This window comes from Montipora foliosa, chromosome 1 (genome assembly GCF_036669935.1).
Source record: "Montipora foliosa isolate CH-2021 chromosome 1, ASM3666993v2, whole genome shotgun sequence".
Classification (NCBI taxonomy): Eukaryota; Metazoa; Cnidaria; class Anthozoa; order Scleractinia; family Acroporidae; genus Montipora; species Montipora foliosa.
The window spans coordinates 65,525,518-65,540,876 of record NC_090869.1 but is presented as its reverse complement, the minus strand read 5'-3'; the positions used below and the strand labels follow the sequence as shown (position 1 = coordinate 65,540,876).

At 39.2% G+C, this 15,359-nt stretch overlaps 1 pseudogene; it reads left to right on the top strand.

Annotated features, from left to right (window-relative positions):
* The first annotated feature begins 8,488 nt into the window (after positions 1-8,488).
* Positions 8,489-13,219, top strand: LOC138005163 (uncharacterized; annotated as a pseudogene).
* Positions 13,220-15,359: the final 2,140 nt, after the last annotated feature.

Genomic DNA, 15,359 nt, shown 5'->3' with positions numbered 1-15,359 from the left:
TTCGATCGCAACGACTCGTCAGTTACAGCTTGCTTTTAGAAGGAAGCTCATGTGAAACGATTCGAAGAACAGGCTCAGGAATACAAGAAGCCGGCCAAAGGAGAGTGAAATTTAGAGTAATTCGTTATTCTATACGACAGCAGCGTGTTCAAAAGTATACGCTGACCACACAAACAGTGGGTTTTCTTTGAAAAAATATTTAACTTAAGTTCTGGTATATACTTACCTTTTTCAGTATTTTTTCAATACAATTCATATCACCATCAATGTCCCCAAACATCATTTCACCCAAGCAGAGGATCGAAAACGACGTAGATACTAAGGTAGCACATAGCTTCTTTGGCTTCGCTTCGTGGCGTTTGAAATCAATGCGTCAAAGAAACATAAAATGCGTTGAAAGAAAGGTCATAGTCACCGGCACTTCCTAGAAGAAAATATTCGATGCAGATCATGAAGTCTTCAAAATATTACTTGTGAAAGTTGAGAAAAAAAGCATTCCCTTTTTGAGTCGAAAACGAAAGGAATCATCTTCCTTTCTTTCTCTTGCCTACGTTCATCAAGACGAAAGAACAACATATCACCTTCGCGCCGAAATTTGATCACTGTTGTCATGACAGCTTGCACATGCACAGACGTTATTCAGCCCTGTTTATCAACAATCACCACACATAGCCTCGATTTCATGCTAAGAGGGCGGTAATTGAATACCGGTGTCGCAGTGATAATATGTGTACCCCCGTGATATGTGTATACCCGCACACATATCACTAGTGATATGTGTACCCCCTCCAATATGGCGGCCAGTGATATGTGTATCCCCCACCCACTTCCCCTCCAAAAAATAAATAATTACGGCTAACTTGTGATCGGTGAGCACATATCAGACATGATTTTTTCAAGGTACCAACACTAGAAACCATTTATTTGCAACTGAACCATCTTCCACAATCAGAACTGTAAAGACACGACTCGTGAGTCCGACATGTCCGTGTAAATAAAACCAAATGGATTTCATGCTTTGGCTGATAATACTCTTGTGGGCCAGTAGCAAACATCAAACGATCCACTGGAAATATAAAGGAATCGAAATTGTCATTAAAACAAAAATATATCCTGGGGATAAACTTCTGTGTGAATGAGACCACAATTGTGTATAACAGCCAGAAGTCAGGCTACTTAGCCAAGTGCTGGACCCTCACTCAAGCATCAAGCAAGCATCGCTGGTTACCGCAATCGTAGTGATATATGTATCCCCAGGCCTATCGGCGTTGTCGCCTGTCTAGCAAATTACTAGCTACTAGCTTTTTTTTCTGGCTCCATCAACTGACAGCAAGTATTATTGATTCCCAATTATCACTGACAACTAAAAACGAGACAGACGACACTGCGCTAGCCAGGGAATACACATATCACTGAGATTGCCAGTTCAGTGATATGTGTATCCCCAACATATCTCGGGGGTACGCATATCACGGTAATCGTAGTCAGTGATATGTGTATCCCCTGGTAAAGCAAACGCTGTCCAGCAAAGTACTAGCTAAGCTTATATATGGCTAGTAAGTATATTATTGTTTCTAAATGAATAGACGACAGATATCACTGCGATCGCTGTTCTGTGATATGAGTATACCCTGATGTGGTCAGATATATCATGTAACTGAACGGTGATTGTAGTGATATGTGTATCACGGCCTGTCTAGCCTAGTGCAATTTCGAGTCAATAAAATATTTCAAAATAGCACTCATGGGTGCAGTGCCAAGCAAACGTTTTGTGATACGTTGGGATACACATATCACTGAACGGTGATCGTAGTAATATTGGTTTTTCCTTGCCTGTGAGCGCTGTCGTCTGGCTAGACACTTCTTCGAATCAATACACAATTTCGAATTCAATCAAAAATATTTCAATTCAGCACCTATAGGCGCATATTTATAGAACTAGGATCCCTTTTTCAAATACAACGAATTAGTCCATCAGCCGTGGATAGCAACACATATATGCTACGTCGTTTTAACTGTTGTAACGCAACGCTCCTATCCACAGAAAATCCTCTATTAAAAAACGCCCGAATAGGACGTTGGGCCTTGTATACACGTGACCTATTTTCGCGGGAAATTCGCATTTAACGAAAATTGTTAAGATGGATGCCACAAAATATTCCAATCTTGTTCATTATTTGAGAGATAAAGAGTATCCAGAGGGCGCAAGCAAGCCGGAAAAAGGAGTGTTAGGAGACTTTCGAAACAGTTCACGTTTGATGTACAATCAGGCTCGCTTTTCTACGTCGACCGGAGTAACGATGGGTCAACCTTTAAACGCATGGTCATTCCAGAGCAGGAAAAGGCAAGAGTTTTCGAAGAGTGTCACTCTTCACCTTTTGCCGGCCACGCCGGGCGGGACAACACCATGCAGAAAATAAAGGAGAGCTACTACTGGCCCTCTTACTACAAGGAGACTGTTGAAATGGTAAGTCAGTTTAATAAAATGTACAAACGTTTTTGTGTCGCGTGACATTTTATGCCATCACGGTCTATCACAATTCATGCATCTTAACACCAGAGTTTCAATGACAGTTACTATTTTGGATTTTTTTAATGTTGGGATTTACTCAAATAAGCGCCGCGGTGCTTTCTTGCGTCTCAAATGAGGCGCAGATCAGAGGGCGGTGCTTTTTTGAAACACAACTGTTAAAAATGGGTATTTTTGCTCCCTCTTGCTTAGTACTTCTTGGTAGGGAATGTACAATAATCAGCCTGCCTCCTACCAGTCGGGACTTTTAACAACTGTCAGTCTATTATATTTGTTTGTTTGTTTTCAGTGTCCTCAATTAGCACACCAGTACTAGTGCTGAATACAGACACTTAAATAAAGTGATTTATTTATTTAATGGGAAAGAAATTCAAAGGAGTTTTTTCGTTTATTTTCGGTTCGCAGCTATATGTGTTTTTGTTCTCTGACCGCGACAATAGGCCTTTTGCAACTAACGATCACATGGTACAAAATCCGCCATGCTGGAGGGCAAGCTCATTATTATTCCCCCACTGGGACATTAAAACATAGAGACCTGAACCAGTCAAGCTTGACTTGCCTTTGTTTTAATGTCCCAGTGGGGGAATAATAATGAGCTTGCCCTCCAGCATGGCGGATTTTGTACCATGTGATGGTTAGTTGCAAAAGGCCTATTAGACGTTACAAAAATAGCCTGAGACGTAATACGCAATCTGATATCCTTCCATTAAGCGCGGGTTTTAAAGCTAAGGTCATTCAAACTTTCTTTAAAATGAGATTCTATTATTAATAAACGGGTACTTTTATTTTTGGATTTACTCTGACGAAGGGCTAACGCTCGAAACGTCAGCTTTTAGAATCTCTGTAAGGTGGCCAATTTACATTATCAACTCCGTTGATAAAACCAAATTTCTGTATACTTTTATTTGCTATGCTTTGCTAACAAATAAACGTTATTACAAGGTATTACAACAATAACGGTAAAATATTTATAAAACACTGACTTTTCTTTACTTCTAATAGATGTTGTAATAAAAGGATCTCTATTACACTAACAGATTCAAAATTGTGACCGGTGTCAACGTAATACCAGTGAAAGCAAAGGTTACGACGTGCTGCATCCCGTGAAGACGGTTTCTAAAGTTTGGTGCCTAGTCGGTATTGATTTAGTGGATGCCAGAAAGGTTTCCGCTAAAGAAAACCGCCATCTTCTGACAATGACGGATTACTTCAGAAAGTATGTAGAGGCAATTCCTCTGCCAGACAAGAGTGCCGTAAGCGTTGCAAAGGGCCTTTACAAAGCATATTGTCGCCATGGATCCCCTGCTCACATCATTTCAGACCAGGGGCCCGTTTCTCGAAAGTCCCGAAAACTTTTCGGGCCCGAAAAGCCATTTGTGAAATTGCCAACCACTTGTTTTAGAAAGCCAATCTTTTAACATGTTTTCAAGGCAACAAAAAGAAAACTAACTGTGAAGTTTGGCGAATTAAATCCTCTCCGTTCTTGAGATACTAAGGGAACTGTGACACCCGAAAACGCCCCGTAAAGTTTCGGGACTTTTGAGAAACGGGCCCCAGGGTAGAAAATTCGTTAACCAGGTAGGTCAGCGTTGTAAACAAAGGAAACCTTTGAAAGACATCGGTGTAGCGGCTTGCATAACGTTGCTGCATTGTATCTGTTGCAGGTGTGCGAGCACCTCATGACAACATTTGCAGTCCACCAGAGGATCGCGTCAGCATATCATCCGGAGTCTAATGGCCTAGATGAGAGATCAAACCAGTCAATAAAGAAGTGAGCTTTGCAATCATTTTACGGCTAAAAATAACTCTGACATCATATCAGTGACATGAAAGGGGGCCTGACATTGTACCTAAATCATCATTTAGCTAAGCTAGCGCAATACATCACCTAATTACCCCCTAACATTCATTTTATCCTATTTTGAGCACGTTTCTTTTACTCTTTACTTCATGATGTATGTAAACTAACTGCTTCTAAATCTTGTCACTTATGTTCAGTACCCTTAGGAAGATTGCTGATGACAACGATGAGGATTGGGACGAATACACGGACGGTGCTCTGTTTGCAATCAACACCAACAGATCAAAGACCACCAAGTTCAGCTCATTCTATTTAATGTATGGTAGACATCCACGTTTGCCTCTTGAAGTCCAAAAGTATGTAGAGCACGTCGAACACGGCGAAATTGAAAAACTGGCAAGGGAATTAACCTCAGAGGATGTCCTCCAGGAGCATGTGCAAAAAATGACAGCCACAAGAGATGCACTTTTCCCAAAAGTGCAGGGAAACATAGAAGCTGCACAAGAAAAGCAAAAGGAGTTCTCAAAAAGAAAAGGAGGCTTCCAGTGCACATTTCAGAATGGTGATGCTGTTCTACGCCGCAATATGCTCCAAAAGACCAAAAAGGGGCATAAAATGGAAGACCAGTGGACTGGCCCATATACCATAGAAGAGGTTGACTTACAAAAGGGAACGTGCAGAAGACGTGGAAAAAGTGGCGAGAAACTAAGAAGGATAGTAAACATGAAAGACCTCAAAGCGTACAGGGTCCAATACACAGCTCAGCAGACAACACAACCACCATTGTAGCAGCCTCATAGTTCTTCTCAGCATTAGGCGACAACACCCCAACATTAACAATGGGTGCACTCACAGCAGCCAGTAACATCTCAGCAGCCTGCAATACCATTGCAGCAGCCAACACAATCCCAGCAGCTACCGCCAACCAAATCGGCCACAGTAAACAGTCAATGTCATCCCAACAAGCACCATCCAAGCAGCCTACACCACACCAACCACCAGCACCAATGCCACGGTTAAAGGTCTCCCAACAAAAAGTACCATATAATCAGCAAGCACCTTCCAACCAGCCAACATCACCTAATCAGCAAGCGATTTCAAGGCAGCCAAAACTAACTAAGCAGCCAGGGGCTCAGCAGCCGGCAAAAGACCAGCCCTTTGAACCAAACAAAAAAATACAGGACATTTCAAAGAAGGAAATCACTTCCTGTTTTGACAATGTAATCAATGATCCCATTTCGGAAGTACTCAGTGTCACCAAGGAAAGCTGGCGACATGAAATTTTCCATGGAAGAATTGTATCAGACAGGGATAAAGACATGATCGGAAGGGAAGATCTAAAGTTCAATGTGCCATTTGGGGACTTTGAGGAAAATCAAACATATCACATGGTAAATCTAATAGCAAAAAACTTCCCAAAGGTCAGTGAAAAGTACTTAATGGAGGTACTTTTACCAGAGGCTCTAACTACCCTGTGTTGTCAGGAACTACAAATTACATACAACCAGGCTGAGGATCTCCTAGAAAGGGGTGGAAAGCGTGAGGCAGATGCATTCATGCAAAAAATGCAACAAAGAAGAAAAGGAAATTTCTTGAAAAAGAAGAAGGCCCAAAAAAGAAAAATGCAAGCAGCCGAAGAAGCTGAAGATGAAGTCAAGTTTTTGAAACAGGCAAGGATGGACCAAACATCTATTGCTAAAATGCAAAGGCCTACATTTAAATTGCATCAAGAAGATGCAGACATAATTTTAAAAAAATGCAATGCTTACAGAAAATCAAATACAAATGGCCCAGGAACTGTTGCATCGCCAATTTCCTTATATCGAGGGACTGCTGTCTCCAACAATTGGGAAAGCAAAACAGTTTCCAGTGATACGGAACAACTTCATTCAAGTGCTACACACTGGTGGTATGCACTGGGTCTGTGTCAGTAATACTGGATGCAGGCACAACACCCAAGTGAAACTGTATGACAGTCTGTACAGTGGAATCGCGCCATTTACCAGAGAGCAGATTGGTGCCCTTCTTTTCAACCAAGACAGTGATGTCATTGAAATTTGTGTCCCTCCTGTTGACCAGCAAACAAATGGGACAGACTGTGGAGTCTTTGCAATTGCATTTGCCACAGCACTCTGCTATAATATGGACCCTACATCACTTAAGTTCAACAGGCAGGCAATAAGGGCACATCTCTTAGATTCCCTTAAAAATGGATACATCGGTATATTCCCCTTTGAGGAAAAATCAAGCGCAGGCTACGAAGAGACTGTTTCCATGCCAGTGTACTGTGACAGCTGCCTTCCATACAATCCAACCAAAGACCAGATGGCAGAATGCACCAATTGCAAGAAGTGGTTCCATCAAGCCTGCCAAAAAATTCCTGACAAAGTTTTCAAGTATAAAAGGTTTCAATGGAAGTGCAATAACTGCCAAATTGCTTAGACACAGAAATCTATTTTTTAAGGCAAATGGTTATTGAAAATATCAGGGACTGTCAATTTTTATGTGGTGGGCCGGTGGATAGTCGCTATAATATATGATGACTACCCCTTTTCATCAGACATTTTTCCCTGCCCTCCCCCCTTGTTACCCCAAATGTGTGACACTTAAGAGTAATTAGTTGGGGTAAACCCTTCCTCTCCTAACAGACCATTTTAATTTAGTTGGCTCTACTTTCAATCCAAATGTTCTGGAATGACCCCTGCGAAACCTACTGACCTCCCTATCTCATAAAAAAGAACAGTCCCTTATAACAGTACCTTTTGTAATGAGCGTTCAAAACCACTTTAGTGCACCAGGTGTATGTTTCCAAAATCACTTGGGCAGGAAATGTGAACATACCCACTAAAGGTCAGGTGTAGTACCCTTTGGTGAAGCATTCTGTTGATCTTCTTTGATAATCACTTGTGTCTTTTTTATATGCAATCTACCACTAAGAAAAGAGTTTACCAGCATCAAATATCTGAGTCCCCAAAAAGTCTAAAATTGCAATTCGCCACTCAACATAAATGTCAGGCCAACACACTTCCATGTCAACTCAAGCTAAAATACTAGCACAAGAAAAAGCAAAGGGAAAGGATTTTGGCAGTGTTATTTCAATGAAGCCATTGTGCTAATTGTCTACTACATAAAAATCTATTTATTATGACAGTACAATAATACAAGAGTTTTACAAATTAAATCAATACCATGGAATACCTCATTCAAAAGAATCACAATTTGAAAAAAAAAATCACTAAATGTTAGTCATTGTTAACAAGCCTATCCATAAATGCCTATTTCAGAGTTTGTTGATATTTTTTTGCATTGACCGATAGGTTGCAGCTTTAGAGTAATAGCCCTTGATTTACAGGTGGCTTGTTATTTTCAGAAATTAATAAGCATTATTGTGCTTTGGAACAATGTTAAGTTTTTTGTAGTTTTATTGCTGTTTTGCAAGAATGTGTGACATTTACAACGTAGAACAAAAGTTTGCTCTGAAATTTTTATTTTGGATACAGTTAGTACACGTACATTTCACAAAAACTGAAACATTGCAAGCAGATATTGCTTGTAAAGAAGTGGAAATCACCTTTATTAGTAGTTTAATACTATCAGTTAACAATCCTTTTTGATTTATTTACTTATGTTGATTTATCAATAAAAATACCTGATCTTTCGCATATAGTTCAAATTGGTTGGCCTGTTGTTTTTACGAGCACTTATTAGACACAACATACACGGTGCTCGGAATTAGAAAAAAAATTCAGGTGGTCCATACTGGCAAATACAGGACAACCCAGACTTCGGTTGCCCTGATAAGGACTTGGTTGTCCAGGGCCGCACAGATTACAAAACAAACAAAGAACAACAACATAGCCCCTTTAAATATGAATTCAAAAGGATTTGATGTATTGATTGATGTAAACTATGGAACGTGAACACGAAATAGTTTCCACACGCGGTACAGTTCTAGACCTTTGATTTACCAAAAACATTATTGCGTAAACACACTTTTTCGCCATCGCAAAAGACGGGACAAACGCTAGTTTCGAGCAGTGGCTCAAGTTGGTCCTTGTTAAGTTTAATTAAATGTTGGTGAAACAACTGAAATCCATGAAACTATTTTAAAGGTTTTGGAAGAATAACAACACCTCTTACCTTGTTATTCAGTTGCAGTCTGATCTTCTTCCGTTTATATTTTGGATCGGTTGAAACTTTAAAAATCTGTCCCCAGTAGCCTCCACTTCAAGGCTTTGGAGGCCCGGGTACAAAGCTTCAGTGTTTTTTTGTATCCCTACCGGGGGTGACCGGGGGTACACATATCACTAGTGATATGTGTGCGGGGATACACATATCACGGGGATACACATATCACTCTGACACCGGCGTTTGTAATGCTACAGTTTACATTCATCGCATTTACAGTCGACTCTCCGAGAAAATCATGCAATATGGTTACCTTATCGCTGCCTTGCTAAGTCTGGAAAGTTGCATATTGCTCGTATACATTAACTCGAACGGGAACAAGCAGGCAATTCCAGACGTACAGCCAAATCTCAAAAGAGGAAAGATACCTAAAAAGAGTACAGAGAATGTCAATGCACGCACGTTTACAAAGCCATTTGTTTACCTTACCCAGACTGAAAAATGTATTCCTTTACCATTACGGGAGTCGATTGGAATCAATGACACCTGTAATTGCGATGTTATAGCCCTCAGTTATCAAGCAGAGTGTACAGAAATATCTTCGGTAAATATAGCAATTACCTATTCGACCGAAACAGTACTTGGTCATCTGGTCGAAATGCTCTCTACTTCGCTGCAGTGAACAGAACACCAGGCTACCATTACTACATATTTCTGGATGATGACGTGAAATTCATGTTTAACAAGTTTACACCGCCTGACTTGAAGAAGAAACTGCCACTGCAATCATTTCAGCAATGGCTTTTACATTACGAGAATGCAGTGGGTGTTGCAGATTATTTTAGCCGTCACGGTGCAGTGTGGACTTTCGAGCAAAGGAAGGTGTTATGCGGCGTTCGAAATGACACATCTTTATCTCTGCCTGTGATGTGGTATGACGCCGCTTTCAACGCTTTTCACTACAAGGCTGTGGCTGACATTTTACCATATGACACAAAATACGATGATACGAATTGGTGGTTCTCCCAAGTTGTCGTCTTTACGCTCGTTGAATTGAAATTCAGAGGCCAAGCTTTGCTATACGTACCGGTAAGCGTAAGTAACCCTAAACATCGCCCATATCCTCGTCAGATGCGTAAGAAATCTTTCTCTTTTAATGAAGTAATTCGAACTTGTATAGAGCAAGCCGAACGGGATGCACCTTCAGTTTATCAAAACCGCTCTCTGTTTAAGGAATTTAACGCGAATTTACAGGAACATGCCTTTGAAGACTTCAACATACTGCATGAAGGTGACTCCACATCTCCCTATTATGCCGTACGCACATTTCAACCGAACTTCAGGATGAAAGGATAGAACGGCAGGTTGTGGCTTAAGTATAAAGGAAGGTGTTTCCTTTTAATAAAAGAACTCAAAATGGCAATTTATTTCCGCATACATGTAGGTCCGTACCTCATTATGCATACATTGCTTTTTTCCACGAAGACAATAGCGATAGCGATAACAATAGACGTCCTTTGGGACTGTGGCGCTTTGTTCTTTTTTCTTAAAGGCTCTTACCATTTTGCCAGTATGGCAATCCTAGTAGAAAAATGGGTGAAATTTCTGTTTTCTTTCATCTCTGTTTTTTTTTCCGTGTCAGTAAACATCTTTCCCGTCACTTCCCTGCTAAGTGGTGTCTTTGTTCATAGAGTCTTCTACGCGTATTTTGTTAGGTTTGAGCGGTTAGTGGAAATGGGTAGATTTCTCTGGTGGACACATGAGAATATTTAATTAACCTGCAATGGCGTCGAAATCATTGAAACACAAATGGCATTTTGGTGGAACTTAAAATATAACTTTATGGAGCTCAAGAATGGAACGTCAATTGGATAAACAAGACAGGAGGTGAAAATAAATATCTGGAACTTTAAAAGCGACGATTAATGGACCTTGACAATAATCTTTTACCCATCAAGCCGTATTTCGTCGTGATATTATGTACAATGCTGCACCGCAAAAAAAGTTGAGTAAGCAAAACCCAAAATATTGAGTTATGTCTAGATACCCGGCAGCCGGCAAGTACTTTCAAAAAAATAGATACAAGGCGGTCAGAAATTTTAACCAATTTTCTCCAAATAGCTCGCTTAATTCCTCTAAGAACATAAGATACTCTGGTGAGGTTTCGCTGGTAATTTCTGTGGATATTCATCGGGAGTTGACTTAGTGTGTCAGAACTTGAATATTTTCTAAGTGTCAAAAAAACTGAGATTTCACTCTATGCCCAAGCTCAACAGTCACTTCTGCTTTTAACCCAAGGCAACATTTATAATCGCTTGAGATTTCTAAACAAATATCTTATGTTGTTAGAGGAATTAAGCGAGCTATTTGGAGAAAATTGGTCAAAATTTCTGACTACCGGATATCTAGTTTTTTGAAAGCACTTCCCGGCTGCCGGGGATCTAGACACGTCCTTATATTTAATTAAGTTAGCACAACAGAAAAACACTAACCTCATTTTGACACGAAAATGCTTTACTATTGCCATAAAAACTATCCAGTTAAGCTCGCATATTATAAAACATGATGAATTCATAAAGGCCACCTCTTCCAGCGAACAATTTTTTGAAACAAACAACATATTTGCTCTTAGAGGCGAAAACCTCTTCCTATTTCATTGCGTGCGTGAAGACAAGAAACTCAATCCTGTCAAATTACCATGTACTTCAGGTTCAAACCCTTTCCTGAAGAACATTTTCCTTGAATAACAAGAAAATGCTTTACTATTGCCATAAAAACTATCCAGCACACATATCATAAAACATGATGAATTCATAAAGGCCACCTTTTCTAGCGAACAACTTTTTGAAACTAACAACATATTTGCTATTAGAGGCAAAAACCCCTTCCTATTTCATTACATGCGTGAAGAGAAAAAACTCAATCGTGTCAAAAATGCGCAAATTATATTACAACAAACTAAAATTTCAGGATCAAACCGTTTCCATGAAGAACCTTTTCCTTGAATAATGAAGCACAAAATAGACAAGCTTTCTTTCAAATAATTCTTGGCTGTCACATTTCCAATTTTTTTTTTTACCTGAAGACTGTGCAGAGTTGATCACAGATCCACTTAAGGTGTTCGATTCGTTCTCTGTCTTTGTTGAACCCATAACTTACCAGAGAATTTTCCATTTGGTTTCAGTGTTCTACATAACAGCACACTTGGTAAATATTATTTTAGAAATGCAGCTCACTTTGATTTCTGCTCGACGGGTGACAGATTGTCGTTGAAGTCCATTACTCGTCGCTTTTGAGATTCCAGGTGTTGGTTTTCACCGCCTGCCTAGTTTATCCAACTGACTTTCCATTATTGAGCTCCATAAGGGTTTATTTTGTTTAAGGATCCACTAAAACGCCATTCGCGTTACATGACTTTCGATGCCATTGCAGGCTACAATAGGTTAATGATTCTACTGTGTCCACCAGAGAAATCTACGCAGTTCCACTACCCTCTTGATCCTAAGGAAATACGCGCAGAAGGCTCTGAGCACAAAGATACCACTTACCAGGGGAGTGACAGGCAAGACTTTTACTGACACGGAAGAAAAAAAGCAAAATAACACCGAACAAATGCCATCCACTTTTAGACTGGGATTGCCATACGGCAACCCAGTAAAAAGTTGAATCCACATTGCCTCTGTATATTGAGTAAAGTGGACCCTTTATTTTGAGTAACAAGTACACAAAATAACTGGTAAAGAGTACTTATTTGTGAGCGAAAAAACTCAATCTATGAGTAAACATTACTCCGTATACTGAGTAAAAGCACTTAGAAACAAAATCAATCCACAATGAGTCATTATTTTGAGTAAAATAACAGTAAACTCATAATGTGAGTAAACTGTACTCAGAATACTGTGCAAAACAAACTCAAGAGAACTGTAGGAAAAGGATAGTGCTAAATACAGTTTTACACATTTTGACAATTGCATGATCTTCCATCAAAATTCAATACATTCACTAGAAACTAACCTATAATTACCTGAATAAAACTGATTTGTTTTGTACTTAAAAGATTTGATTTCTATGGATATCCAAAACATCCATGATTTTGTCATGTTTGATGGTATTATATATCACAAAAACTCCACGAAACGGCTGCAATGCAGTAGAGCTCTAAAGCACAGTAAATATCACTTGAATCAAGTTTTGAACACAGAATTGACGGCTATTAACCCTGGCCTTCAAATGAAATTGAGGCTGGAGTTGACCTTGCTTAGATAGAACCCCACTGCTTTTCTTATGTTAATGATGTTGTTCTTATGGTAATAAGTAGGAATTTACATAAGAAAAGCTGTGAGGTTTCTATCAAAGCAAGGTCAACTCCAGCCTCACTTTCATTCAAAGGCCAGGTAACTAAGCACACAATTGTAAAATGGTTTATTGCCCAATACAAGCAACACTCCAACAACGTACAACTCTGTAGCACAACTCAAATACATAATTCTTACAACAGTGCTATAACAGACTTATGACTGGCCTTTTTTGGGCAAACTGTCAATTTCATTGACAAAAGTAATCACAGATGATGGAATTTTCTTGCCATCACTGATTTTCAAAATGCATTTCTGCAGATACAAAAAAAAAATATTTAAAGATGGCAGATAATTGTACATAAAAACATAATAAGAGGCTAGCAGCCCAAGAGTTGCTTCTAAGAGGTTTCCCCTGAAATTTGCATAGAAGCTCCCTTCCTGCTGCCAAGTACAGTTCTTCAGGTGCATCAAGCTTACCCTCTATAATTATGAAGGGAAAAGGCTCTTTCCTTTCCAGTGCAACTTGCTTTGGTGATTTATCCCCTTTCTCCTGTAAAAGAAGTAACATAATGTAGCAATTAAGTCTAGTCCCTTTGTTTATGACCACTTTCTTTGCACTGTGCATGCAGTCAGCTTGGTGATGCATTTGCAGGTGTAATCATTTCTCTTTATTGGTTCAGGACAATGAAAAGAAAAGCAAAAATAATTGTTATACTGTAGGATTCACTTCTGTAACATCTGTTTTACCCTAGTCATCAGGTGAGAGCATCCTCAATATTGACAGATATCACAAAATATGATCCAAAAGATAACAAACATTATTGTTCATTACACGTTTATGTTATGGGAAGGAATGTTTTAGTGGAAAATAAACCACTCCTACACTTTGCACAAAACTACATCCAGGACTCAAGCAGCATACTTCCCATATCCTCATAGTTAGCAGTCACAGAGATCATTGATCTTGTCAATTCACACTTTTTCTTTTCTGTTTGTGCAGAGCAGTCTTGTCCATGATATACATTGTAATTACATGGCATGTGGCATCCCACGTCTAAAATCCACTATAGTTTTTTTTTTTCAGGTTCTCCGGGTTTTCCCTCCTCAGAAAAAAACAGCATACAGCTGATTCCATCTGGCTGTAAGCTGTGCTCCAATGTCATGCATGGACCGTATAGTGGCAGCCAGAGGCCGGATAGTACACAATGTATTCTTGCCTAATTTCCTCAACTTAAGCACTTTGACCACTCTGTTGGATAACGGGACATACCTTAGTTTCAATGTAAAAAAAAAAAAACACACAAAAAGACTGTATCAAAATGGGTGTGATCACAGCATTAGGGGATATAACCCTGCTTAGAAAATTAAGCTGGTGATGCAAACCAAAAATAGCATACTCCTATTTACTTACAGGGTGAACCTGGAGAAGTGCTTGTATATTTTGCAAATGAAGTTTCTCCGACCTAATTTTACTGGTAATCTTTGACCCATCCCTTTCTTGTAAGGCCTGTGCTACTTCGGATCTGAAGGTGGAAGGTAAATCTAAAACTGCAGGCCATGGTACATGTAGCCTTGCATTGAGAACCACAGCCCTAGCACTTTCCACAGGGACAATAGCTGGCCGCTTCCTTCAACAAAGAATTAATGATGACATGATACCCTATCAGATGTAAACTATTCAAGAAAGCTTGTTTTGCTGAATCATAGCCATCGGCTAGTACTTAAACATGGAATGCCAGAACGCTGGAATGCCGGAACGGCGGAATACTTAAACACGGAATGGCGGAATACTTAAACAAGGAACGCCATATTATACTACAACAGTTTACCACATGAAATGAATAGCTTGATGTCAAGTACACCAGTGCAGTTAATTAATCTATAACTGAGAATGCAGCAAGCCATACATAACCCCCAGAGACAAGCTCCTGGTATCCCTAAAATTAATAAAACCCAGTAAAAATCGGAATGGTATTCAGATGAATGGCATGTTTAACCTTGCAGATTGAGAACCATTTTCACAGACAATTTTTTTCTGTGTTGCTGTCTGTGCAATCAATATATTTCTTTCTTTTATTATTTTTGTTACATGTTTTGACAATAAATTCATGTAACTGTAGATTCTGTTCATGAGTGTCACTGAAATCAAAGGTGACACACTTCTCTTTCTTCAAATTATGGCCTTAAATTTGCTGTAAGTTCATATTTGGAATTAACGCACAACTTCAATTTGGTTATTAGGCTTTGGAAACTTGCATTGTGTATTTTAAAATTTTTTTTTTTCGCATTTAATGAATGACTGAAGACAAAATGTCATTGTTTGCATTAACGTCTAAAAGTTTATTGTTCAAGAATTGATATAACCCAGCCAGTGACTTTCAAATAGTTCTGTTGTGCCTTTTAATCACATTGTTATTATAAATAAACAAAAAAAAAAAGGTTAATTACAAAAATCAAATTAAGTTCAGTAATATGTATCAGGATTGACATAAGCTATTGGTTTGCAAACTATTTTTTTGTTTCCTTTTTTGTCTCTTGCAAACAATGTGTTTGGGCTTTTTTGTCCTTGCAAAGATTTCTTCCGAAGATTTTCCATCACCCC